The 27,213-nt window shown below is 35.6% G+C and overlaps 1 protein-coding gene across 2 annotated transcripts in view; it reads left to right on the forward strand.

Annotated features, from left to right (window-relative positions):
• The window catches only part of LOC150084211 (serine/threonine-protein kinase 26-like), a 250,688-nt gene that overhangs the window by 131,498 nt on the left and 91,977 nt on the right, over positions 1-27,213 (forward strand). The window lies entirely within an intron of this gene.

The raw sequence follows: 27,213 nt of genomic DNA on the forward strand, positions 1-27,213 counted from the left end.
CTCTCACGCTAATTTAAGTACAGTCACTTGTTACGTAGTTCCGAGATCAACATTTTAAAAAATGATCAAATATATTGCTTGTAATATTTGCGTTATATGCATTTATCCGAAGTCTAGTTAGTCATCACTCAGTACAGTATTAGACATCGTGCGTAACGGACAGTTTACTTGAACATTATATCATAATTAATTCAACCAACGCAGTTATATTTTCGAAGAGCTAATAATGACCGACAGGAATGAAAATGCAACGTCTGGGCGCAGTACGAAGACTATAAATGTAAGAAAAAGACTGAATTTGAAAATTAAATTAGACGTTTTGAAGCGAATCGATTCCGGTCAACGACAAGCGGATGTGTGCCATAATTTAGGACTCGCAAATTTAACTGTAAGAACAATTATGAAAAAATAAAGAATTAATTTTAGCAGCGAGAAAGATAGCTGTTCCACTGCAAGCAACTAGGACTAGTTGCTATCAACAATTCTGTGAACATTATTGGAATTTTAAAAAAATTCCATATTTATTTTTTTATTCATTATTAATTTTAAAAATTATAGGTATCGTAAATTCAAATATCGTATTAATAATACAAGTAGTTGAGTTTAAAAATATGCATTTGAGTGAAATGGAAAGACTAATTTTTTTGAAGATAATATTCCAATGCAGAATTCAGTTAAGTTAAATATTAAAAAGAGAGAGAGAGAGAGAGAGAGAGAGAGAGAGAGAGAGAGAGAGAGAGAGAGAGAGAAAGAAAGAAAGAGATTAGCCAATACGATGATCTGAAGAAAACTCGCCTAAAAAAAAAAAAAAAAAAAATGTGGAACCATTTAAAACTGGTAGAATAGATTTAAAATCCCGGGAGAAGCCGCTAGTGCAGATTAAGGAGCCGAAACTTTCAAAAAAGAACTTGTTAAAATTATTGAAGAGGGAGAGAGGTATTATGTGTTATACTTCTCAACAAGTTTTTAACATAGATGAAGCAGGACTTTTGTGGAAACGCCTAAAAGAAGGAATGCCTGTGGAATGCCTAAAAGAAGTTTCATATTGAAAGAACAAAAAACATGCCAAGTTTCAAAGCGGCGAAGGATCAGTTGACTTTATTGTCGGGTGGTAACGCTGCGGGCCATTTAAAATTAATACCCCTTTTAGTTTATTTGGAAGAGGGCCAAAGTTCAACTCAAAATCCACACATTTTTCATGATTAAATTCATCCATTAAATTAAATCAATTAAATTCATTATTTTAATTGGAATTCTGTTCACTTTTGAGACGCAAGTAGTTACCACATAATTATACGTATGTAATGCAGAATATTTTATATGTGCAAATATTTGAATATTAAATATTTTGACCGACATTTGTGCATCTTTTCATTACCGTTTATTATTGATTAGGAAATATCCTATGGCACCGACCGCAGCTCACAAATACATATGTTACCTTATGGAAAAGCGGCGCTCGCTTAGCGCGGATTCACTTAGCGCTCTGTTTTTCCGGAACGAATGATCAGCGTTAAGCGGGGGTCACCTGTAATTGTAAGTGGTGTGTTGTAGTTCAAACTTTCTCCAACAGATGGTGGTACAGAGATTGTGGCTGACAGGTTGGAAGAACAACCAGTTTCGTTAGTAGCGTTAACGTTCCTTGTCACGATTTTGCAATGGAGCAACGAACGAATATTACATTTTGCTTTAAACTGGGAAAATCTGCAAGGGAAGCGTATGAAATGTTAGGTGAACAGATAAATGCGCACATGAAAGAAGCCCACACAAAAATGCCGCACTGAAAAAACCCCACTGTCATAAATGCTCACAAGAAAAATACCCACACGGAAAAATTCTCACACTGAAGAATGCTCACATTATTTTTAGTTTACAAAAAACAAATTATTTCATATTTCAAAACGCAACATATTATTGAATTTATATATTTTATTTCTACTTATATACGATGTATTTTAATATACCTTTTGATATAAAACTTTTGATTTTAATATAAAATATAATATTTGGATGTAAATGTTTGTAAGGGAAATTACAGTAAATAAAATGCTCTGATTTTATTGCAACTAAAGCCTTTTATTTTATTTATAAAAATAAATTATTTTTTCAACACTTTTTTGTTTTTTTATCAACAAACAACTAATTCAGACACATTTCAGTGATTTATTTATTTGTCAAGGATTTGAATAGAATTTTCATTACTGTAAGTTAGAAAATCTCTGCAAGTATTTCAGTTTGTCTTCTACCTGCTCATATTCCAGCACAAAAGTGGCAACTAAGTCATGCAGTGCATCATATCTTCTCTTTTTCACCTCTATACGATCTGCCTGTGCATTAGCCAGTGTCAATCTGTGGCAAGCCAGGTCCCACTTAAGTCCATCAAACAAAAACCACACGCTGGGATGACTGCAGTGGAATAGGGAATTAAGTGCATTGTGAAACCCCTCACAGCAGTTTGCAGTTTTAGGCGACCGTTCAAGAGCTGCATCATGACGATTCCATATTCTTATTGGAAACTGGGGATCTCTACCTGCTGCATCCTCAGTTTATGTGGAAAAGAAGTACGTGAGCATCTCATTATAGCAATCTTCGTCTGGAAATGTGGCGGCAAGCTCATCAAAGACACTGCTCACATCATGAACTGGGACAAAGGTTAATGCAGCAAGAGACTTCAGCTTGAGTTTTATATTTATATCAGTTTCAAATTCAATCTTCAACCCAGCATTGCTGAGTTTCCTGATGCGACTCTGACACAGATGGAAATAGGACCCTTTGACCTCAGCGTGTGGTAAGGCAATCCTCACTGCATTCATGAAAGCCTTCTCAAAATCCACTAAAACCTTTTGAGGCACCGGATTTGGATGCCTCATGATTCAGCTTCATGATTTCAAACATTCTATTATAAGTATCCAAGTTATTTTTCTGTAACAAAATGTAAATACATGGCGGATATGAGTTACCCACCTTGGCATGCCACGTATACAGTTGGTAAAACATGTTTGGAACTTTATCAAAGGTGCCATCTCCATAGATTGTATCTTTGTTCAGTTCAACCAAGAGTTCTTTATCACCTAAAACTAGAATTCTGTCTGGATCATCCACACCTGAATCATGAAGTATCAGTTGACGGTACTTCTCAAGAATGTCAAAATTTATTGTTGTTGGATTAGGCAAATCAACGTCTTTTCTGTGATTGAGAAGATTTCTCGCAAGAGATGATTGTTTGGGCATATGAGCCAGTACATCGTTACTCGACTCTGACAACACATTCCCCGTCACATTGCGAGGAGTAGAACTAACTACTCTCATGTAATGCCTCATTTTGCTTCTGGCAACGTTGGCTTCTGCTTTTTGAGGACAGGAATCATGACAATGTTCGGTTGGTTGTTGTACTATATTGTCATCATTTGTCTTCATAAATGAATGACAATTGAGGGTGCAGCAGGTAGAGATCCCCAGTTTCCAATAAGAATATGGAATCATCACGATGCAGCTCTTGAACGGTCGCCTAAAACTACAAACTGCTGTGAGGGATTTCACAATGCACTTAATTCTCTATTCCACTGCAGTCATCCCAGCGTGTGGTTTTTGTTTGATGGACCGAAGAGGGACCTGACTTGCCACTGGCTAATGCACAGGTAGGTCGTATATAGGTGAAAAAGAGAAGATATGGTGCACTGCATGACTTGGTTGTCACTTTTGTGCAGGAATATGAGCAGATAGAAGACAATCTGAAATATTTGCAGAGATTGGCTAACTTACAGAAATGAAAATTCTGTTCAAATTCATGACAAATAAATCACTGAAATATGTTTGTTGATATATGAAATTTATCAACAAACGATTAGTTGTTTGTTGATAAAAAACCAAAAAGTGTTTGTAAGACAGAAAAAATAATTTATTTTTATAAATAAAATAAAAGGCTTTAGTTGCAATAAAACCAGAGCTTTTTATTTCCTGTAATTTGCCTTACAATCATTTACATCCAAATATTCTATTTTATATTAAAATACATCGTATAGAAGTAAAAATAAAATATATAAATTCAACATTTTGTTGCGTTTTGAAATATGAAATAATGTGTTTTTTGTAAACTGAAAATAATGTGAGCAATTTTCCGTGTGAGCATTTATGACGGTGAGGTTTTTTTTTCTGTGCGGAATTTTGTCAGGGAACCGAAATGTTAAAAACTGTTTGTGATGAAATGTTAAGGCTTACCAGTGTGCTTAAATGGTATAAGCAGTTCAAAGACAGACGTGAGGATGTTCGCGATGACCTGAGAGTTGTCCTCGAAATGAGGACGGAGTTGCAAAAATTCGGGAAATTGTAGCAGAGATCGTCCTTTGACCTTCAGAATGATGGCTGATGAGTTGGATATGAATGAACAAGCGATGCAGCATGTAATGAAAACATCAGTCACCATGTGCCGTAGCCGAGTGGTCAGCGCGAGGTGCATAAGTACACGTGCTTTAAGTGCGCAACTGCTAAATACGGTGCTGGGGGTAGGGTTTTTTGGCGCCACTAAGCAGAAGTGTATTTAGCACCTAGGGTTTTTTGGCGCCACTAAGCAGAAGTGTATTTAGCACCCTTGGGATTATTTTATTAAATATTATTATAATAAAAATTTTGAATTTCGGCGCCTCCAGACGTTTGCGCCCCTGTGCCCTTCTTTCCTGGCTTACCGTGTTCTGCCGCCTCTGTACGGTGCTGTTTCTTGTATTCTCTGTATCTTGTGAACTCCTCTGACCGTGTGGTTGTTTCGGACTATAAACAGAAAATTTATTTTTTCTATCATTACAAGCTTGGTCTCTGTTGCAACGTTTCTTTATTGGCCCTCAAGGTCATATTCCTTTTCTTTTTGGGATTCCTCCTGATGAGTTCAGGAGGAATCCCAAAAAGGCTTTTGTGATACTGCACTTCTGTATCACATTATGATACGCCACTGGTCATCATCTCGGCAGACGGAATTCAAGAATTTAAGCATCAGTACTCCTGATGCTTAAAATCTTGAATTTCAAGATCCTGGCCATCCATGCTTTACAAGGAACTGTGTTGTCCTGGACGTTTGATTCTTCAATTATGTGTGATTTTGCTACAGTTTGCAGGCTACCATAGCCAGGGATGGATTAAGGATGAAATAGGTCCGAGGCCATATTTAAATTTGAGGCACCTGTAATATATACATTGTGTATATATATATATATATATATATATATATAATCATATTCATATAATTATATGAATAATCATATTAATTTATATGCCTAGGCAGATCTATAGAAAACGCATGGGATAATATAATGCACAAAAGTTAGTATACAAAAGGATACTATACTGTACAAAACTTATCGTTGCTTACCCACAATCTGATTTCCACAAAGTGATTTCGTCTGGGGTCAACCACCCAAATTGAAAGTTAAACAGAAACAGAGAACCCCTTATCGCTGTTTTACTTTCAGTTTGGGTGGTTGACCCCAGACGAAGTCACGTAGGTTGTGAGTAAGTAACAATAGGTTTTGTATTTTATATATTATCCTTTTGTATACAGTAGAAGCAGCAGCAGCAGTGGAACACCTTGCTATGCATCCTAACACGTTCCCTTAATCTTGTGGAAAGTATTGAATGTGTAATACGGAGATCATCAATAGTAAGTTTTCTGTTATTCGTCTGGACCCACGTTCCCTGCCCATCAAGAGTAGATGTAAAGTGCATATTGGTTTAAAGGAAGATCATTCTCCTTTGGAAACTTTAGAAAACGGACTTACTTCATAATAATAATAAAAAATAATAATTTTATTAGCAACAAGAAATTTACATTCCGAACTGTAAGTACAGCGGATTAATGATACTTAAATACCCAGTAAAACAAGCAATAGCAATTGTACGCCATTGGCCTCTTTTCTGCATCACTTCAACAGATTCTTGAGTTGTTCATCCTCGATTCAAGCAAGCATCCTGGACGAAGCGGTCCTCATTCTAAACGTCCGTTTGAAAATCCGCCAATCAGCTGATGCCCGAAGGAAGAAAACAATCCGTAATTAGTGAACCGGATCCGTAGACGGGATTGCCCTTACGGAAGGACACCAGCACAAACAGATGAGTGCACCTCCTAACGGGGAAACGTCTGCTGCACTAGTGTGCCCCCACCCCATCGTCGGGATCCAGTTCATTTGTCTTGAATGAATAAGCCAACCCTCCGCCCTGTTCGTACAACGCAACAGTTTTTTTCGGTTTCTCTCCTTAACTACCCTCCCGATGAGCTCCTTTGATGGACGCATTGGGTTTCCACTACGCAGTACCCTGTGTAGGAATAATGAACGTGCCCTCCATCCTCCTCACTTGCATCATCCATACAGCAAGGTGCTGCTCAGTTGGAATCCATCACCCACCACATGTACACTCCCTAGACAAAAAAAAAAAAAAAAAAAACGCATACTTACGAACTAATATTACTATATTAGGAAAAGGTTCTAATTATCATAAGAGATAACAATAATTTTATGTAATAATTTTTTTTATTTTAATTACTAATTTTTAACTATTAGTTAATAGCTAACTATCAAAGACAACGGAAAAATAGTTGCACTAATACTAATGATTATGAATAATTTGTTTAAATTATTTTAAAATCAGTCTTAGTCCATGGGGAGATAATACAATCATCTCCCAGTTGAGTAAATATCCTCTGATGGATGGATGGTTGCAATATTACATTGCAGTCTTTGCTGTTTCCGACAGCAAAGCAGCGGTAACTTCCATCGGAGGATATTTGATGGGTTGCCCACTTCCTACTCCTCTTGGATAAGAAGGGACATCATGCTGATGATATCTCATAGACTGGGTCAGTGCTCCAAAGTTGTAGATCTGAAGATTTTTTAGGCAACTGGAAAACTAATCGAACCAGCTAAAGAGATGTCGATTACTCTGAGATACTTTAGTGGTGTTTACCAATACACATGGAGTTTTCATTACGATTTCACCTAAACTAGTTACAATTAGTGGATTGTCAAACGTTTCAGATTCCTTAAAAGAATGAAGAGAAACAGTCGAACACTTATAGTAACTTATATTGTTGGAAAATCAATGCCACGACGAAACTACAATGGAAGAATATTTTTAACTAAACATAGTTTTATCGATGGCTCCACGATAAATCAAGTGTGTAAATAAATAGCAGGGTGCATACGAGTACTTTATATTGTTTTAAGGGCTAACGTTGTTCAAATTTATTTAATTTAATGTGGAATTTTTCAAGCAAATTTCAGGAATTTAAATTTTGATCAACATTCCTACACTGCAGGAATGCAGTAATAGCAGTGTGCTATTGCAACAGGATCTAGATAATTTGGGCAGATGGGCTAAGAAGTGGCAACTGCAAAGTACTGCATATGGGCAGAAGTAACCCCAGAGAAACGTACCAACTGTGTGGTACTACACTTAAGGTGGTAGAAAATGAAAAAGGCTTGGGAGTAATTGTGCAGTCAGATATGAAGTTTTCTGAGCAAGCAATGCAGACAGGCTGCCAGGGCAGGTCATGGGGTTTTGTCAATGATATATAGGAATTTTGTTAGCAGAGAAAAGGAGGTGATTGTCCCTCTGTATAAGGCAATGGTCAGGCCACGCCTTGAGTACTGCGTACAGGTCTGGAGGCCTCATTTTAGGAAGGATGTAGATTTGCTTGAGCGTGTACAGAGAAGGGCAAGAAGATTGGTGAGGGGAATGAAGGGATCCTCTTACCAAGAGAGGCTTAAGTTCTGCAAATTGCATTTGCTGGAGACTAGGCACCTGCGTGGTGATCTGATTGAGGTGTATAAGGCCTTGAATGAGTTGAGCACGCTGAATTCTGATGGGATCCTTCCGCTTGTTCAGATTACGAACCTAAGGGAGCATAAATTCAAATTAAGAAAAGACAGATGTAGAATAAATGTGCGGAAATTTGCCTTTAGCCAGCGGGTGGTTAATTGCTGGAACAAACTTCCATCTGTCGTTGTGAAAGTTGATAGGTTAAATAAAATTAAGGAGGAACTGGACAGGCATTTGGAGGGAATGGTGTGATTTTTTTTTTTTTTTTTTTTTGGCTGATGCTGCATAAGCTCATACACTTGCTTTCTTGCATCACATGCCACTACTACTACTATTTTCTGTTGGTCAACATGTTTTATTATTATTATTTATTATTATTTTTTTAATCTTCTGTTCGGCAGATTCCAAATATTGATTACAAATATTCATGTAACTGATTACAAATATTCATGTACATCCAGCATGAATATTTGTAATCAGTGCAAACAGGCTGCTAAGTTAGGTCATTGGGTACTGTTAATGATATACTGGAATTTTTCCAGCAGGGACAAGGTGATTATCCTATTGTATGAGACGACAGTTAGGCTGCATTCGGAGCCTAACCATCGTCATCGGTAACTGCATTTCAAGAGAGGCATGCATCTATTGGAACGGGTGTAAAGACCAACGCGATTAGTAGGGACACAAATGGTATATGTTATCTTAAACAGTTTGATAAAATAGACTGCATATTTTGAACTTGACCATCCTTCAAGCATATAGGAGTCAATTGGATACTCCTTGAGGATCAAATGCTTTAAAAAATTGCTTGATACGGAGTGATGAAAGTAAGGCTGTTTCTTGAACCAATTGATTGATTACTTCAGTCTATGCGTTAAGCTGTAATTCAACTGGCAGACTATTCTCTTCTACTGTAGTACGGACGTACTGCCCTGCTGCTCTCCTAGAGAAAGCAGTGAAACCACCGTGCAAACCCAGAAGGAACCACGGCATCTTGAAATTTCACACAGACATTCCATTTATGCTGGTCATACTTTATTTTCTCTGACCAGTGCTTCACATTTTCGTAGTCTTTTTTTTTTTTTTTTTTTCATATGAACACAGTACGCAATCGATGGGCGTATATTCCATTGTGAAGCAAGCTTATATGTATATATATTGCACACATACATATAAATACAAATACTACATAGGTTTTTTTTTTTTAACTTGTTTTTAGAGAGTTTTATTCATCCATACATGTATGTATTCATCCATACATTGATACGTATTTTTCTGTCATCCGTAAAAACTATTATTATTAGAAATTTTTATCAACTACTTTAGAAAATATTTACACTGAAAATGAGGCCCCTCTTCTGGTGAGGTCCCCGGCCATGGCTGGTTTGGCTTTAGCGTTAATGCGTTCCTGGCCATAGCCATTAATTATAGGAATATTAATGTACAAGTTAGTGCATTTGCATAATTTCTGTACTTAGCAAACTACATAAGTAGTTATAAATTGGCATCATTAAGTATATTTCATATTGTGAATACCTTCCCAACGAGTTGCCATGATAATGCACTACCTCGAATAAGTAACGCTTCACCATAGGAGAAGACTATTATTACTTATTCTCAACGGATACCATCACCCATACAGCACCAGTTCGGAGCTTATTGGCTCCTCATCAGTAGGTGGACAGATACCCTGGTGTTGCAGTGATGACAACCCAGTTGCGAAGTATAAACTATACCGTAATCTAAATTCGTAATTTAGATTACGGTATAGTTTAGGGCTAAAGCCTCAGTTTTAATGCACAAATTTTCTTGTACAGTAGTTAAACTATTTACGTAACCTGGGGCTTTAGCCCTAAACTATACCGTTATGGGAATATATAATAAAATACTGTAAAGTATATTACCTGTTCTTCGACCCATAAGGATTGCTGTTGTAAAACTTCGCAAGGATCCTGAGTTGCCTGGCGACATGCCATCAGAAACAGGAGAATTGTGTCATTTTATTACATGGCCCAGCACGCTTTTATAATCATCCGTATGGTTTGGACTTAACGTTAGTAGTCATATGAAGCAAAGAAGTAAGATTATGCAGTATCAGAAAAAAAAGCTACCCAACATGCCCGCGAATTTTTTGGAAGACTGAAAAATGATATGCCAGTCAGAAAATTGTGCAGATATCAAAAGGTTTATATGCAGCATAAAAATCTGAAGATTTCTTTGAAAAATAAATTATCAATAATTAGTAAAAAATCAAATTTCGCTTTCCTTCGATTTATCCTCATAAATGGAAGTCTGAAAGATCAAACTTAAAAAAAAAAAAAAAAAAACCGTTGTGTAATTAAGAGAGTTTTTTTTTTGCTTATCAAAGTTTAAAAATTAACTTTCATTAAATTGTTCGCCACCACTAAATTATTAACTTAATATAAACAAACTACTATTTATCCCTTTGGATAAATAGTATTTTTTTTTTCATAGATTGTCAATAGTGGACTCTTACGAAAAATCCTTTTATCAACAGAAATTGCAGTAAATTACTTTTTTTTAAATAGATAAAAGTCACTGTTTTGATTTATTTTTACTTATATGATGGCTGTAGGCCTTGATCGCTGTTTCATCTACAGTGTAAAAGAAAATATTTTCTACATACCATACGTATAAAATATTTTTCAACGTGGCTGTATGTGAGGCAACCGTATTCAGGTGTAACATTTAGGAGAGCACATTTTTTCATGAAAAGAAAAGGTGCCAGCAAGCGGAAGGAGGCCAAATTAAAGATCTCTTTGATGTATCGCCGCTGCTCTGTTTATGGCCACATTGCTGGTAGACCTTGGCATTATGTTTACTACTTTTGTCTTACAGTTCTTATGTCTTGTTGCCCTGTTTTGGCCATATTATTGGTAGACCTTGGCATTATGTGTATTACTCTTTTCATGCATTTCTCATGTATTTTATAATCGCTTCTATACTTTAAGGTAAATGAAGAAGTTTGTAAGTATAACAATGCCGACTGGTCGTGGGATACCGTACGAGGACTGAATTTGCTCATTTGTAAGATCAAGGCCGTGCACTTTCACGAAAAATGTATGGCCCTTTGGATAACCACGGTGCAACATGTCATCCTGTGGTACAACTGCACCAGGGCCCTGAGCCTTGGTACACTTGTACAAGCTAGGGCTATATGGGACGCCTCCGTAGCCAGGTGGGAAGGAGCAACAGTGCGTAGCACACGTTTCTTGATTAGACCGGGGTTCGAGCCCCTCACCACCAAATACGGAGGATGCGGAAAGGTCAGGGAATGACCACCGCATATTCCCGGAGCAATATGGCCTTAGTTGCTAATGCTCCTAAAAACCAAATAATAACAACAACAACAACATAGGGCTATATGCTGCTGGACTAGCATACAGTATTTGACTGCCAAAGACGTTACAAATGACTGCAAAATTCTTTGGCCACTTTGGGGCTGTATCAGAGTCAGTTTTTTTGCAGTATTTTGTTGCTTAATTCTGCTGAATAGATTATTCACATCAATAGATTATATTTATTCATTTCATATCCATAGATACCTACTTTTAATTTTTAGCGGTTGGGAGGCGTACAGTCCGAAATATGTTTATAATTATTAGGCGGGGGGGGGGGCGTAATGATTATTTTATACCTCTTCTCCTATTTTGAAGGCCTTTCAATTTTTATGCCGTTCGCGTATTGGTACGTCACTAACTGTAGGAATTTTGCATATCGGTGTTTTGTATATATGTGTATCATAATAAACACGAAAGAATCTCGTTCTAGGAAGGAAACCTAGGCTATCCCGTAATTAGATTTGGTTTGTCAAAATAAAAATAATAATAAATAAATACAGTAAATAAAAAAATTCCCCGCCCCCCAATTCACTAAATAGACCCTGTATAATAATAATAGTTGCTAATAGTTGAGAAAACTAATGTGTTAATTTTTTTTTTTTTTAGGAGTATTAGCAACTAAATCCATATTGCTCCGCATGTGTTAAGTATTTCGCTCATATCCCTAAGCTGTCTTGAAAAGATTTTCCACTGTTATAATTCAAATCTTCTAAGTTACTACAGTTTATAATAAGTTCATAAATTTATTTTTGAAAATATAACTCTGACTAGATTTTTGTTATGTTTTAACAGATTTATGCATTTCAGAAGCAACCGAATTTTTTCATTATTTTTGCTCGACTTCCTGTTTGCAACATATTTCCAGTTTAAAGAGGTTATAGAAAGCATTTGGAACCTGTATAAGTTTGAGCCTGTCTTTTCACTTGCTCCATGCCCGATAATTGTCCTCTGTTAAGATTACGTGTCTTAGAAGTAGGTCAGCGCGAAGATCGAGAGATATAAAGCGAGGAAGGGAAACAAACGGCCTTCCTCACTTCCGTCATGTTCTGATAGTTATGATCAGCGGTATTATTTTAAAGGTATATGGTCTTGTTCAGAGGCTTTCACTCTCTTCCATTTCTTGTTCTCCGTGTTTCCAATTGTTTCCCCAGTTTTCTTCGTCTTACGTTAGCGATCGCAATGACGTAACCTCATCATAGGCTACTATTGCCTTTCATTTTAGTTTTTAAAAATTTATCTTAAAAGAGGCTTTCACTCTCTTCCATTTCTTGTTCTCCGTGTTTCCAATTGTTTCCCCAGTTTTTTTCGTCTTACGTTAGCGATCGCAATGACGTAACCTCATCTTGGGCTACTATTGCCTTTCATTGTAGTTTTTTAAAATTTATCTTAAAATAGTTTTCAGCATCTTAGGGCATAAATGTGCTTTAAAATTAAATACACATAGGTTTCCCTCGGAAAATGCGTGATTTGAATAGTTTTATTACAGTTTTAGTTGTAATTTAATAAGAAACCATACAAGACCCCCCCCCGTGTAATTTTGAAGTTTTGAGTAAAGCATAAGGATACGTTTTATTACCCCCCCCCCCCACTGTCACACATTGCAAAATATCAGATCATGTTACATCACAAATTAAAGATTCCTTCAGGTTTCCAGTCACAAAAATGTTGCTGAAACCCCAGGGGCTCGTATCTGGTGAGTATGGGCTTGGCACACCCAGGGTCCTGAGCTGGATATCATCATTCTTCTCTTTCTTGGCGATTTCCCCCCCCCCTCTCTCTCTCTCAGGTAATTCAGAAGTTTTTTTTGCAGCAAAAGCCTCAGGCTTCCTTGCACCATATGGCTAATAATGATAATGAAATGAGTACCAAAGGCATCTTTTTAAAAAAAAATAAATAAATAAAGCAGGGTTTGGTTGGTGTAGTTTAGTTTTCTATAGTACACCCATCAGGAATTATAAATTACTGTAAGAAACTACATGTTAGAATGACTTGCACAGGAAAAGGAAGAAATTTTTAATAATTAAAAGAAACTAAAAATTAATTTTTTCATCTTCCTCTTAGTATTATTATTTGTGTGTGCATGTGTGTGATTTTTTTAAATTTTATGTGTCATGAGAGGGAAAATTAAAAATAATGATGCCAGTTTAATATTTTATCTTAAATAAAAAAGAAAAAACACAAATGAAAATGAATTAATTGTACAAAAATTCCAAAAAATTTTTTTTTTTGCTAATTTTGAGATTTGAACCTAAGCTCCTATTTTTGTGAATAAAATGAAGTGCAAGAAATATGAGGATTTAGAAAAAAAATAACAATTAAGAAAAAAAAGAAACATACAGGACACATGATCTGGTCTGCTTAACAGATCAGACTTTTGCTTAAAAATAATTCTTATTCTTGATAGTAAAAAAAAAAAAAAAAAAAAAAAAAATTGTGTTAAAAATTCATACAAATTAATTGATATAAATATAATTCTGGCCTCAACCACTCAGAGTATAAATAAAAATGTATTATTTATTGATTATTAATTTCAACAAGTAAATATTAAGAGTTCTCAAAGTGTTCTCAGGAAGGGCTGGCCTCAAAGCATATGTTCAGGATGCAGCACACAAAAGGTACCACAAACAAAGGGGAACCTAATGGAATCATGACTTTTTCAATGGTCTCTCTCTCTCTCTCTCTCTCTCACACACACACACACACACACACACACACACACACACACACACACAGTCTATTAATGCTTATTGCTGGTGGCTATTCCTATTCAAATGCCTCTCAATGGCCATTATTCATATTGGAATTTTTGATAAGTTTTAATTCAAACTCAAATTCTAATATTTTGCAGATTGATAATTGTAATTCTTGTTAGGGCAGCCAAAGCGCTTTGGGAAATACAAATTAAAACCTAAAACATAATTAAGAAGTACAGTATCCCATTTGCTTTTTTTGAATGGGCATAATACCAGTGCTGCCATTACAGTATGATCTTATAATCAAAACATTGTCTCACTTTGAAAAAAATTCTTTTTTTTTTTTTTTTTTGACAAATATATTTTTTCTTTTACTCCAGGATGACTACATAAAGTCAGAGGATTCACAAAATAGAGAGCTAGAATACAAGAGTGTCACCATATTTACAGTCATATGGTCTTGAAAAACCATAACTGAAACAAGCGTACAAATGTGCCCTCATGTCTGACCACTTGGCTACAGCAGCTGTTGATTATTACATACAAACTGATTAGTGGAAGAAGCAGGGGTTGAAATGGATGTTAAATTTTATGAACCAGAATGTTCATTAATAAAATATCTTATTTTTAATAATCATGTATGTTGTTACTGATACATATAGTGAACCAAATGGCATTTTGTTACGTACTGGTCCATTCCAAGCTCTGTGTGAACACTGTATTAACTTCAAAGGTGTGTGTAGGTGTTTTTTTTTTTTTTTTTTGCATTAACCAGGAAAGTATATTAAAAATTTAAAAATACAGTAGTATTTTTAAATTCCTGATTCATTTGAGGTATATTTTTATGTGCATTAGCATATATGCACCTATTTTCTATGTCTATCAGTCCACATGTAACAACTCTACTCCCAGTGGTCGATTTTCATTAATTTTTTTCATTTAAAAATATAGGCTATCCAATATCTTATACTGTAGTCGAAGTATTGGATGTTATGTTTGTTGCCTTGCACTGATTGGAGGAATGAATCGACAAAACATGTAGAAATGAAATGTTCTTGGTTTGTGCATAAAAAGTAATCTTTTTGCTTGCTTGTTTTTTAGTTATAAGTGTACTAAGTACATAAATCATGAATCATTACTATTTGCTTATTATATTAATTACAGAAACATATTTAATGTTTTGCTATTATTAATATAATAAAATTCAGGAAGAAATATATAAAATGCATTGACAGTATATTACAATTGTTTAATTTATTAAATCACAAAGTCTGAAATTGCATTTCATTGTGTGGTGTTCATTATAACGTATTACAAAGTGGTTGGAGTAAATTGTGTGGTGTTCATTATAACGTATTACAAAGTGGTTGGAGTAAATTTTATGCCAGGTGGTATGTGCAGTGGAGTGAATATTACTTTGGGAGATGTACAGCAACTTAAAAACAATTACTTTTTTTTATATACAAGGGTGGGTTTGATAAGTAATGCATAATTACTCACACACATGTGTGCATAAGGAAGGAGGGGAATTTGATGTACTTATTGTGTAACCAATTACCCATGAACACACCTAATATCAATTTTCTGGCATTTTTAGATCTGAAGATATAGGTGGACAAGGTGACAGCCTTTTCTGGAAATGATGTGTGGTGATGTTCCCGGACAATTGAACAAAGTAATATCCAGAGGTGTCTCCAACAGTTTCGGGAAGGTGATTTATTTTAATATCAAGGACAAACCAAGAGCTGGAAGACCACTGTTTGTGTGTCACAAACAGTGAAAATGAAGAACTCATTTACCAGCTCATTCATAATTACAGGTGCATAACCACTAGACAAGTGATGGGTGCTGCAAAAATGTCAAAGGAACTTGTTTGACATGTCCCATTGACATTTAGGTGATGTTGCATAGCAGGTATGTGTTAACCATCATCAACAGACTGGGGTATAGAAAAATCTGTTCTCAGTGAGTACCTACTGCTTGCCCAGTAGATGATGGCTTTGAGGAAAGAGATCTGTGAAGATCTTCTGGGGAAGTTTAGTGCTGGTGTTCCTGAATGCTTTAAATGGGTTGTCACATGTTATAAAACATGGCTCTTCCATTATAACCCACAAACCAAACAATCCATGAAATGGTACCCCTGACATTACCTGTAAACATAAAGCCAGAACTTATCAAATTGTTAACAAAACTTATGGCAACCTTTTTTTGGGATCAAAATGGCATAATTTTTATCGATTTCATGGAAAGTGGAACAACCATCAACAAAGAAAGATACTGCTTGTCCCTGGAAAAGCTTAATCAAGCTCTGAAAGCAAAAAGACATGAACTGAATCGGCAGGATATCAAGTTTCATCAGGATAATCTGCTGACAAGACTATCTGGACTAGAAGCTTTTTCAGAGCCACTAAGTGGAACTCTATTGATTTAAAATTATTGTTTTTATAACTCTTAATTTAAAATTAGTAGTGTAGTAATTATTTGTAATTCCCTGATTAATTTGATGCATTTTGTTCTGTACTTGGTCCTTATAATTGCTTAAAATACCACAATTGACTTCTGCCACCATTGTTGTTTTCTATATATATTAATGATATTGACAAAAACTTAGACATCAGGCTTAATGTCTAAGTTTTCATGTGATACAGAGGTGGGCAAGGTGGTTAATGACAGTAATCAGGGTCAGTTGCTGCAACAAAATCTAAACAAATTAAGCCAGTGGGCTGAGAAATGGCAGTTGATGTTTAACATTGATAAATGCAAGGTACTGCATATGAGTAGCAGCAATCCCAGATTAATGTGGTACTACACTCAGGGCCATGGAAAATGAAAAGGACCTAGGGATCTTTTTCATTGTGCAGGCAGATATGAAATTCTTTGAAGGATGATAGGCTGTTAGGACAACTCATGGAGCTTTGTCTATGATATACAGGAACTTTGCTAGCAGGGACAAGGAATTGATTATCCGGTTGTATAATGGAATGGTTAGACCGCATCTTGAGTGCTGCATGCAGGTCTGGAGGCTTCATTTTAGGAAGGATGTAGATCTGCTGGAACAGGTGCAGAGAAGGGCATTAAGATTGATGAATGGAATGAAAGGGTAGTTCTTACTACGATAGGCTTCAATTCTGCAAATTGCAGCCTTGAGACTAGAAGCACCTTTGAGGTGATCTGATCAAGGTTTTTAAGTCTTTGAATGGTTTTAGCAGGCTCAATACTAACGGCATTCTTCCTCTTGCTCAGACTACACACATGCGAAGGATTCTATTCAAATTAAGGATGGTTGCATTATAGATACGAGGAGGTTTGCTTTCAGCCAATGGGTGGTTGACTGCTGGAACAAACTTCCATCTGGCATTGTGGAGGTGGGCAGTTTAAATCAATTCAAGGAAGAACTAGACAAATTATTGGATGGAATGGACAAGTGATGTGGGAAGGTTTTTATTTTATTTTTGGATAATGCTTTATAAGCATGCTTCCTTGCATTATATGCCACATAATAATAATAATGATGATGATAGGCTGCACACCGCACACACAGATGACACTGTCAATGATTGCCTAGCTGTGTTAGAGCATAATGCCTCACACACCCTATAGCCCTGACCTCACCTCATCATTGATTTTTTTTTTTTTTTTTGGTAAACCGAAGGCATACCTCCATGGTAAGGTGTTCGAGAGTAGTATGGAACTGATTTCTGACATTAAACATTGGTGTAAACATCAGCCTCCTGATTTTTATCAAAGTGCATTCGCTGCCTGGAAAGAATGCAGCGAATGTGGTGGTTCTTACATTGAGTGATATTTTCACAATGTTGAAAGATTGTATTTAATGTATGTGAAGTATTGTTATGGTTACAGTATCTCAGATAATAGAAATATCACAGCTTACAGTGTGTTACTTGTTGATATACCCTGTATATTATTAGTTAATCAATTAGTAATTAATTGGTAACAAGATAATTAGTTTACTTTTGCTTCTATTAATCACAGAAAATTAAAGAATCAGTTAATTTAAGAAATCAAAATCTGACACACCTAAAATGTAATGCCCTATGTACATTAACTAATTCGTACCTTATACGCTGGAGAAGCCCTATAAATAATGTATTATTTTTCCAGTCAAAGACCCATGGAAGTAATGGATTGTTTTCATCAATTTAGTGTATTTTTATTTAAAGTTTTGTCTATATTTTAGGTACACCATTTTGGAACCATCACATTAAATTGTACAAAAATTTTTATCCTTATTTTAGGTACTGTATAACATTTCGGTTCAAAAAAGTAACCTAAAGAGCAGTTATGAAATTTCTTTTTTGGCACATGCTGCACTGATATTTTTTTTCACAAATTTGTTTAAATTGCATATAGTTTCTTTTCTTCTCTTGTTTTTTCTTCCCCCACCTAAAATATAAGCTTCCATAATGCATAGCTTTTTGCTGACAAAAAGATTGATGTTATTTTATAAAAAAAATAAATTAATGTATAATGGTTTTTATGCTCTTAATAGAATGAAATATATAAATATAAAAACAAAAAATGAAAATTTTATAAACATTCATGCAATTGAAGCATATTTTAGACACATTTTATGTATACTTCCCACCATTACTTATGGAAGTGAAACTTGGGCACTCACCAGAATGGAAGAGAAGCTGAAAACTACACAGTGAAGAATGGAATGAATTATATTAGGAATCAGGCCGTTGGATAAGAAGAGAAACGCATGGATTAGGCAGCAAACTCAAGTAAAGGACATTCTTATCAAAACTAAAGAACTGAAATGGACTTGGGCAGGACACATAGCTCAAAAACATGATGACAGATGGACTAAGAAAATAGCAGAATGGTATCCAAGAGGAGCTAGAAGAAAACCTGGAAGACAAAGGCAGAGATGGATAGATGAAATTCAAGAGTTTGTGAGCAGTAAATGGATGGCCATTGCACAAAACAGAAGGAACTGGAAAGTCTTCATCCTGCAGTGGATTGAAAATATCTGATGATGAGTTAGGCTGTTTTTATTGGAGATAGTGGTGGTGTCAGACTGTATATCAGAGGTGGGGAGAGTAAGAGCAGTGTGAAATTTGTGATATTTGATTTTTAATTTTTTCTGAAGTAAATTTTCTTGTCCAGAAAAACCATTTCTTTCTTCAGATTTGTGGCACACAAATGTAGCACACAAAAAAAATCATATTATCTACAAAATCCTCATTAAATTGCACCTCAAATATGCCCCTTTTATCACTTAAGTCAAGGACCAATTTTTTAGGTGCATTCACATATGTGTAAAGCACTTATTGTTGCCTATCCGTATGTAACACCTTGACCTCCAGTGGGTAGATTTTTGTGAAATTTTATATTCAGCTCTTTTAGAAATATTTGTTGCCTTTTTTCAGAAAAATTTATTATATCAATCACAGCAGAAACCTGAAATGCATGTTGCATTTCAATTTTTATTAAAATCCAAGAAAATATAAGTACATCACAAAAATGTTGACTGAATATTATGATTTAAAATATATTGCTATTTAATTTAATAAAATTAAAAGATCTGAAAAATAAAATTTTATTAAAATGAGGAGGAACTACTTAGTATGTTGAGGTATGTGAAAAGAATTAATAATTGACCCTATATCTACCAGCCCTTGCCTAATGGACTATGTGGCAAATAGGGTCTTGTTCTTGACATTGGCAAAGTGATGTATGAATTAAAGTTCCTCATCCCACATTATCTCCAAATCATTTTTCTTTCTAAAGTTTATAATTGTCATTTGAGCTGATATAGTAGGATTAACCCTTAATCCTGCTAAATCAGCAGGATTAACAAAGGAGAAAGCTAATCAGATTGGACCCTTGTGCACTGGGTGTGGGAAAGTCTTAGATAACCCAGCTGATGTTGCGGATGAAATGAATAGGTACTTTGCAACGATCTTACTGACTAAAGACCCGTCATGCTGAGAAGAGGCTGTACGAGTGAGGCTGAGCCACATGAAATTAGTGATGTCGTAATTACAGATGCTTGTTTATTAGAAAATCTTTTGAGCATAAAGGCAAGTAAGGCTCCTGGAGATGACAGCATATACCCTGTAGTTTTGAAGAAGGGTGTGAGGGAGTGTATTGAACCATTGAGGTTAATTATGAGGGCATCTTTGGACTCGGGGGGGGGGGGATTCCTTTGGCTTAGAAAAGTGGCAATGTATCGGCAATACATAAAAGCAGTTCTAGGAGTGAAGTTGATAACCACAGACCTGTTGGTCTTTAGTTACCAACTTGTCAGGTTAAGTCTTATTTCAGTGGTAGGAAAAATCATAGAGGCAGTGATTAATAGTACAATCCAGGAACATTTAGACAGATATGGCATTCTGAAGGATGCACAACTTTGCTTTGATAAGGGAAAATCATGTTTAACTAACTAACTTAGTAAGCCATTTTGACACAGTTACTCATGAGCTAGATGTAGGGAACAATTTTAACATAGCTTATTTGGATTTTAGCAAAGAATTTGACTCAGTTCCTCATATGAGGTTACTGTATAAGCTTGAACTGGTTGGAATTATTGGTATGATTCTAAGATGGATTGTTGAGCGGCTGCAGGGCAGAAGGCAGAGGGTTGTGATTAATGGATATTCTTCAGATTGTGGTGTAATGTCAGGAGTGGGGTCCCTCAAGAATTAGTACTTGAACCACTGTTGTTTCTCATTTTCATAAATGACATCAAAGGGATGGAAAGCGTGATGTCAAAATTTGCAGATCACTTAAAGATTGGTAGAGTTGTTAATAATCAGTACCAAGCAGCACTCCTTCAGGATGACCTGAACAGACTTCAAAGATGGTCAGCATAAAAACACTTGGGGAATAGCAACCCCCAAATAAATTATACACGTGGTGAGATTGAATTAAAAACAGTGGAGGAAGAAAGGATCTGGGAGTTATGATATGGGCAGATATGAAGTTTTCTGAACAGTGTAAACAGACAGCCAGGAAAGCCCATGGAGTCCTGTTGATGATTTATCAAATGTTACTCTGCAGAGATAGGGGGACATCATAAGCCACTATATAAGGCACTTGTATGATCACATTTGGAATACTGTGTTCAATTATGGAGACGATAAAGGACATTGGGCTTCTTGAAAGGGTCCGAAGATGGGCAACTTGAATGGTGAGATCAGCAAAAGGACACCATATGAGGAAAGACTCCAATTATGTGAGCTGCAGAGCTTGGCAACCAGACACCTCAGAGGTGACCTGATTGAGGTTCAAAAGGCTCTGAGAGGGTGGAATTTATAAAATTTTTCCACCTTCATTCATAAAATGAATGAAGGTGGAATTTTCACTGTTATAAAGAATTCTAGAACCAGAGGCCATAAATTCAAATTTCAGGAGTGGGGTCTAGATTAGATTTTGTAGAAAGTTTTCTTTTAGCTAGCAAGTCATTGATTACTGGAACAAGTTGCCCTCACAGGTAGTTGAGGCTGACAGTTCAAATAAATTCAGAGGTCAACTGGATAGTTACCTGTGTGAGGAGGAAAGCATATAATTTGTGTTTTTTATTTACTTGGTGTTTTTTTTTTTTTTTTTTTTTTTTTTTTGTCAGTGCAGCAAAAACCTGTAGCTTTCTTGCACTATATGGCAAATATAGTGCAAGATAACCTATTACTATAATCCTGTCTGATTTAGGTATTATTTTATCTATTTAATTTGCTCGCTGAATGATTGCACATACTTGTTCCCCTGGAATTTAAACATAAAACAAAGTTTTATGTTGTCTGCATAGACACTGTATTTGTCTGGCAGTTCCTTATGTGACTTGAATGTGGTGGCAAACACGGGTCTTTCGTGACAGTATAGTTGTTTGATGCTTGTCACTTATTTGGAGAGGTCTGGATTCAGTTCCCGTTTGTTCCCCCCCCCCCCACCCCATGACTTATTCTAGTTTTTCAGCTTGCACAACATGAAAATTGAACTGCGAACACACATTTATACAAACATACTATACAGCAATGAAACCTAAAACCTTTACCACAATGAAAACAGGAGTCAGAGTCATGACCATTACTTTTACCTTGTGGAACTCCTTTGCTGTAGCTATACATGTGGATAAGATCTTGATATTTTACAGTGAAGGTTTGTTGTTGTTTGTTATTTGGTTTTTAGGAGCATTAGCAACTAAGGCCATATTGCTCCGGGCATATGCGGTGGTCATTCCCTGACCTTTCCGCATCCTCCGTATTTGGTGGTCACGGGTTCGAACGCCGGTCTAATCAAGAAGCATGTGATACGCACTGCTGCTCCTGCCCATCTGGCTACAGAGGCGCTACAGTGAAGGGTCCTTTGAAGCACAAAACTACTTGTGATGTGTAGATAGTGTCCTTTTATTTTAAAGGGACATATGGGAAACAGTAACCCCAGAGCAATGTATAAACTCTGTGGTACTACTGACAGTGGTAGAGAATGAAAAGGACCTGGGGGTAATTGTGCAGGCAGATATGAAGTTCTCTGAGCAGTGCAGACTGGCTCCAAGAGTAGCTCATGATGTCTTGTCAGTGATATACAGGAATTTTTTTTCTAGCAGGGATAAGGAGGTGATTATTCCCTTGTATAAGGCAATGGTCAGGCCACACCTTGAGTACTGTATACAGGTCTGGAGGCCTCATTTCAAGACGGATGTAGAGCTGCTGGAATGAGTACAGAGAATGGCAACAACATTAGTGAATGGAACAAAGGGTTGCTCTTACGAAGAAAGGCCTAAGTTTTGCAAATTACAGTGTCTGGAGACTAGGCACCGGCGAGGTGATCTGATAGAGGTGTATAAAGCCTTGAATGGTTTGAGCATGCTCAATGCCAATGGAATTCTTCCTCTTGCTCAGAATAATCACCTGAAAGGGCATAAATTCAAATTGAGGAAAGACAGATGTAGGATAGATGTGCGGAAATTTGCCTTTAGCCAGCGGGTAGTTGGTTGGTGGAACAGACTTCCATCCCTTGTTGTGGAAGTTGATAGCCTAAATAAATTTAAGGCTCAGCTGGACAGGTATTTCGAACAAACGGAGGGGTGAAATGGGAGTGGTTTTTTTTTTTTTTTTTTGGCTTATGCTGCATAAACTTGCTTTCTTGCATCATATGCCTCTACTAATGCTAAAAGTATCTTTCAAGAATAAGAAGTAGGGCCTCACATGATGGTGTGTCAAAGTCAATCTTTATGTCAAGAAATAAGATGTTCAGTTGTGCTTTGATTGTAATTTGAATCTTCTTAAGGATTCAAACTACAATCTGTTGTAGTTTGAATCCTACAATAGATTGTAGGTTTCAGTCTATTGGACATACTCCTAAATTATGTCCAATAGATTTGTTAGTTGACATGCTAAGGATCACAATGCAGGTATGTAAGTCTGTGGCTGAAGCATTGTGCCATGAGCATAGATAATAGAAGTTTCCCAAACAGCTTAAGCAAATCATATCCAGTATAGATGAGTGTTATCTTTGAATCTCTTTGGACTTTTACTTTTGGTATCAATTTGACCATGAGTATATACAAGCATTATGTTTTGGGAGGAGTTCCAGTGTGAAGGATATCATTATAAATGTATAAGAGTACAGCCATGATAAATACACTGTAGATCTTTATTATGAAAATTGCAGATCTTTATTTTGAAAATTGCAGATTTTTATCATGAAAATTGCTCCTTCATAAGGTGTTTATGTAATTACATCAGTTAAGTTTTCTTTGATGAGGGTGACAATTTAAGAATAGTGTAGAACTGTTGAATTGTGCTGCATCACACAAAGAGTGATGCAGCACAATTAATAGACAAAATAAATTATATGTAAAATCGATTCAATGTATTTTTTTTTTTTTTCTTGCCCCAAAGTGCAGTTGTAAGATTGCCTCTTGTATAGAACATATTCATCATTAAAAATAACTTTTATATGTTTTTGTATTGTGTGAAATACTGTCAATACTGTATTTGAAGCAGTGTGGCACATGCATCCTGTCTGTGATCCAGATTATTGTGACCCTGAATATTGAAAATTTAGAACATATTCCATAATATAATACTGATTTTACATGATTAATGGTCTGTCAAGCTTTTATCTTTTACATATTGGCCCCAGGGACTCACATCTGGTGAGTATTGGCTTGGCACACCCAGGGTCCTAAGCTGGATATCATCATTCTTCTCTTTCTTGGTGATTCCCTTCTATTTCTTTCTCTGTCTGGGGTAACTCAAACTTTTTTTTTTGGCTGGTGCAGCAAAAGCCTCAGACTTCCTTGCACCATAAGGCTAATAATAATAATAATAATAATATTTCATAAATATAATTCTCTTTTTTTCTTTTTCAAGAGTCCATTTTAGAAAAGTTTAGAACTGGTATTTTAAGACAGTTTTGTGTTTATTGGGTCATATAAGAATTTACACATTGGCTACTTTCTTTTTAAGTAGTTAATTGCTGCTGTCACTATTTCATTCACATTTGGAGTTAAAAGAACTAGTGAGCTTCTAATTGGTTGAAACAAGTCTTTGTGGACACCCCTCAGGCTGTTATACACCTTCTACCATATATTTGATTTGTCTCTTTGCTATGACTAGAACTGAATGAAAACAATCCATTCACAGGGAACCTTAAGTTGTGTTATCCCAGTTATTTCAGTGTCGAGTTGAAAGTTTTAACCTAATTTTAAAAGAAGGGTTTCGTAGCACCCAGCAGTTACATAGAAATTCACAGAAGTTAATGCAACTTCTGAATTTTTAAGAATTAAAAATATATAAAAATGTATTTTTCAGATTTTTTACAGGTTGTCACATACATTTTTAAGACTTTTAAGACTAAGCAGATAAGTGTCTAAGGCCACTCACCTGCTTTGTGCTATATTGGTAAGCAAGGAACTTCTGCTTCCTGCTGTCATTTTTCTGGGACATCCATTGTGTTCATAAAGTGGAACACTTACAAGAATGTAGTTTCCTCTTAAAGTAGTTTCTCTAGTATTGTTTTAAACCCCTGGGCATTTCTGTCAGCCACAGTAAAGTGTAAAAGAGAAATTTCCATTTTTTTACTCGTGTATTACTAACAAAATTTCTGTTTAAAATTTCATTTTGAAACATATGAAATCTGAATGAACAGTATTATTTTTACACTTTTATTTTTATGGACATACAGAAAGTGTGGGGGTTAAAATAAGGACTAATTTGGAACTCCTACTAGTGAACCAGGTAGATGCAGTTGTGGTCCTCTTTCAAGCTACCTCATGTTGAATGGATTAGTTCTGTATTAGAATTTTCAGCATGGAAAGTAAACAAAATTAATTGAATTCATTCATATTTGAATGTCTTAGTATTGACAAAATGATACAAGGAAACAAGCTTATATAGTGACAGGAAAAAAAAAACTTCATTTGTCCATCCCTTTACATTTATTCAAAAATAAATAATACAAATAAAACATTTATTTGTATTATTTCTTTAAATATTTCTTTAAAAAAAACCAAGCTTTCTTTAAATTTCTTCCAAAAATCAATTCTTTTTGGCTGAAAGCAAATTTCCACTGCTTATCTCATCCATCCTTCAATTTAAATGTGTGTGTGTGTTGTCTGAAAAAGAGCACAGTGTTAGATAATTAGGTCATCATGCAGATGTGGCATTTTCAGAACCCTAGTCTTTCTTGGTAAGAATCTTTTGTACCCAGTAACCTTGTTATTCTTCTCTGCACACTTTCCAACGGCCCTGTATATTTTTTCTAAAATGATGTTTCCAAATCTGTATGCAATATATAAGATTTAGCCTATTCATTGCTCTATACAATGAGACAATCACCTTTTTGCCTCTTACAGCAAAGTTCCAGTATATCATTGGCAAAACCACATAACATCCTGTGTGCACTGTTCAGAGAACTTCATGTTGTAGTGTACAGTACAAAAGGATCCTCTCCCATGTTAGTAGTCTCCAATATTTATGTGTAATGTATCACTGTCATTTCTCTGATTTATTTATCAGTCTATACTGATGGTTCAAAGTGTTATAGTTTTGTGGGATCCACAACGGTCTTCCCTGATGCAGCTATACCACATAGAGTTCTTACAATTGTAATTCTGCTATGTACACAGCAAAATTATTTTCAACATGCCTCACTTTAGAACATTTCCAGGAAAAAACAATTCCAGTAAAGTATGGTTTACACAGATTTCCTGAGTACATTACAAACTTTACCCCCACACCAAGAATTATAGTCATCCAGCGGTTTATCAAATTCAACTTACTCTGTGCTCACTATTTGAAAAAATATATATATATTCAGTTTTGTGGGATTCCAAGTCATGCCACAATAAAAGAGAATCAAAGAGCCAAAGCCAATAAAACAGCAAAATCAGTGGTGCCCCAAACTTTGAAAACTTCCTGAGTCACTCTACTCCATTGAGCTGTACATCACCTTTTGTCACACTGGTTTCCATAAAATGTGCTGATAAGTAGCAGTTTTAACTAGACTTTGGATTAACAATATGATACATTTTTACCTAATAAGAGTAGATGATTCTCATAGTGTAGAAATTACAGCACATTAACAATTTTTCATAATTAATCGAGTGTCTAGTCTCTTGACAGTGATCAACAATCATTCTTCTTGGGTCTTCACCAATCTACAGAACCTTATACATTCAAAAGACAGGTGAATATTTTGAACCAAATATTTTTTAGCTTCTTACTGAAAATAAACTTGTATCATGCCTTATAGATTATGTTTATACTTAAGTTTGATGCATTGTGGCCTTAGCAGCTGATGCATCATAAAATCCTAAAACAACCAACCAGTCTAGTATACACAAAAGCATCTCCTGTGGCATTAAGCCTAGCTGAAGTCACTGTTACATACTTACCACAAACATACATACAGCAATACCCCCATAGCACTGAGCACTGATAATTGGTGCCGAAACTTTTCCGTGTTATGTGAAACCATACTGATAATTATAATGGGTTTTAATTGAATATGTACCAGAGAAACAGTCTATAAACAAATTATAATAAATCTATAAACAATTTACACTTGATAGCCAATTAAAAGGATTTGAAATAAAAAAAATATTGCAAAAAAATCTTTAAAAAAGGCAGTTGTTTATTTAGGTATTTCAATAATGAAGTCTGGTGAAGTCGTCTTTTCTTTTTCTTGGCATTCATGTCTTTGTAGCATCAAATCCATCTTGTAAAATTTGCCGTATCTTGATACTGTGTTCAACATTTGGGTCTCCATTCATGATCACCTTGCAGGCCATGTCAACCCCCCGAAAAACTTTCTCCAATCTTCTGTCGAAAATACTTTTGGTGCCATTTCAGAATTGTTTTCCTCTTCTTCATATGCAGTTT

This window comes from Mastigoproctus giganteus, chromosome 6 (genome assembly GCF_048544385.1).
Source record: "Mastigoproctus giganteus isolate SK-2022 chromosome 6, ASM4854438v1, whole genome shotgun sequence".
NCBI classification, from domain to species: Eukaryota; Metazoa; Arthropoda; class Arachnida; order Uropygi; family Thelyphonidae; genus Mastigoproctus; species Mastigoproctus giganteus.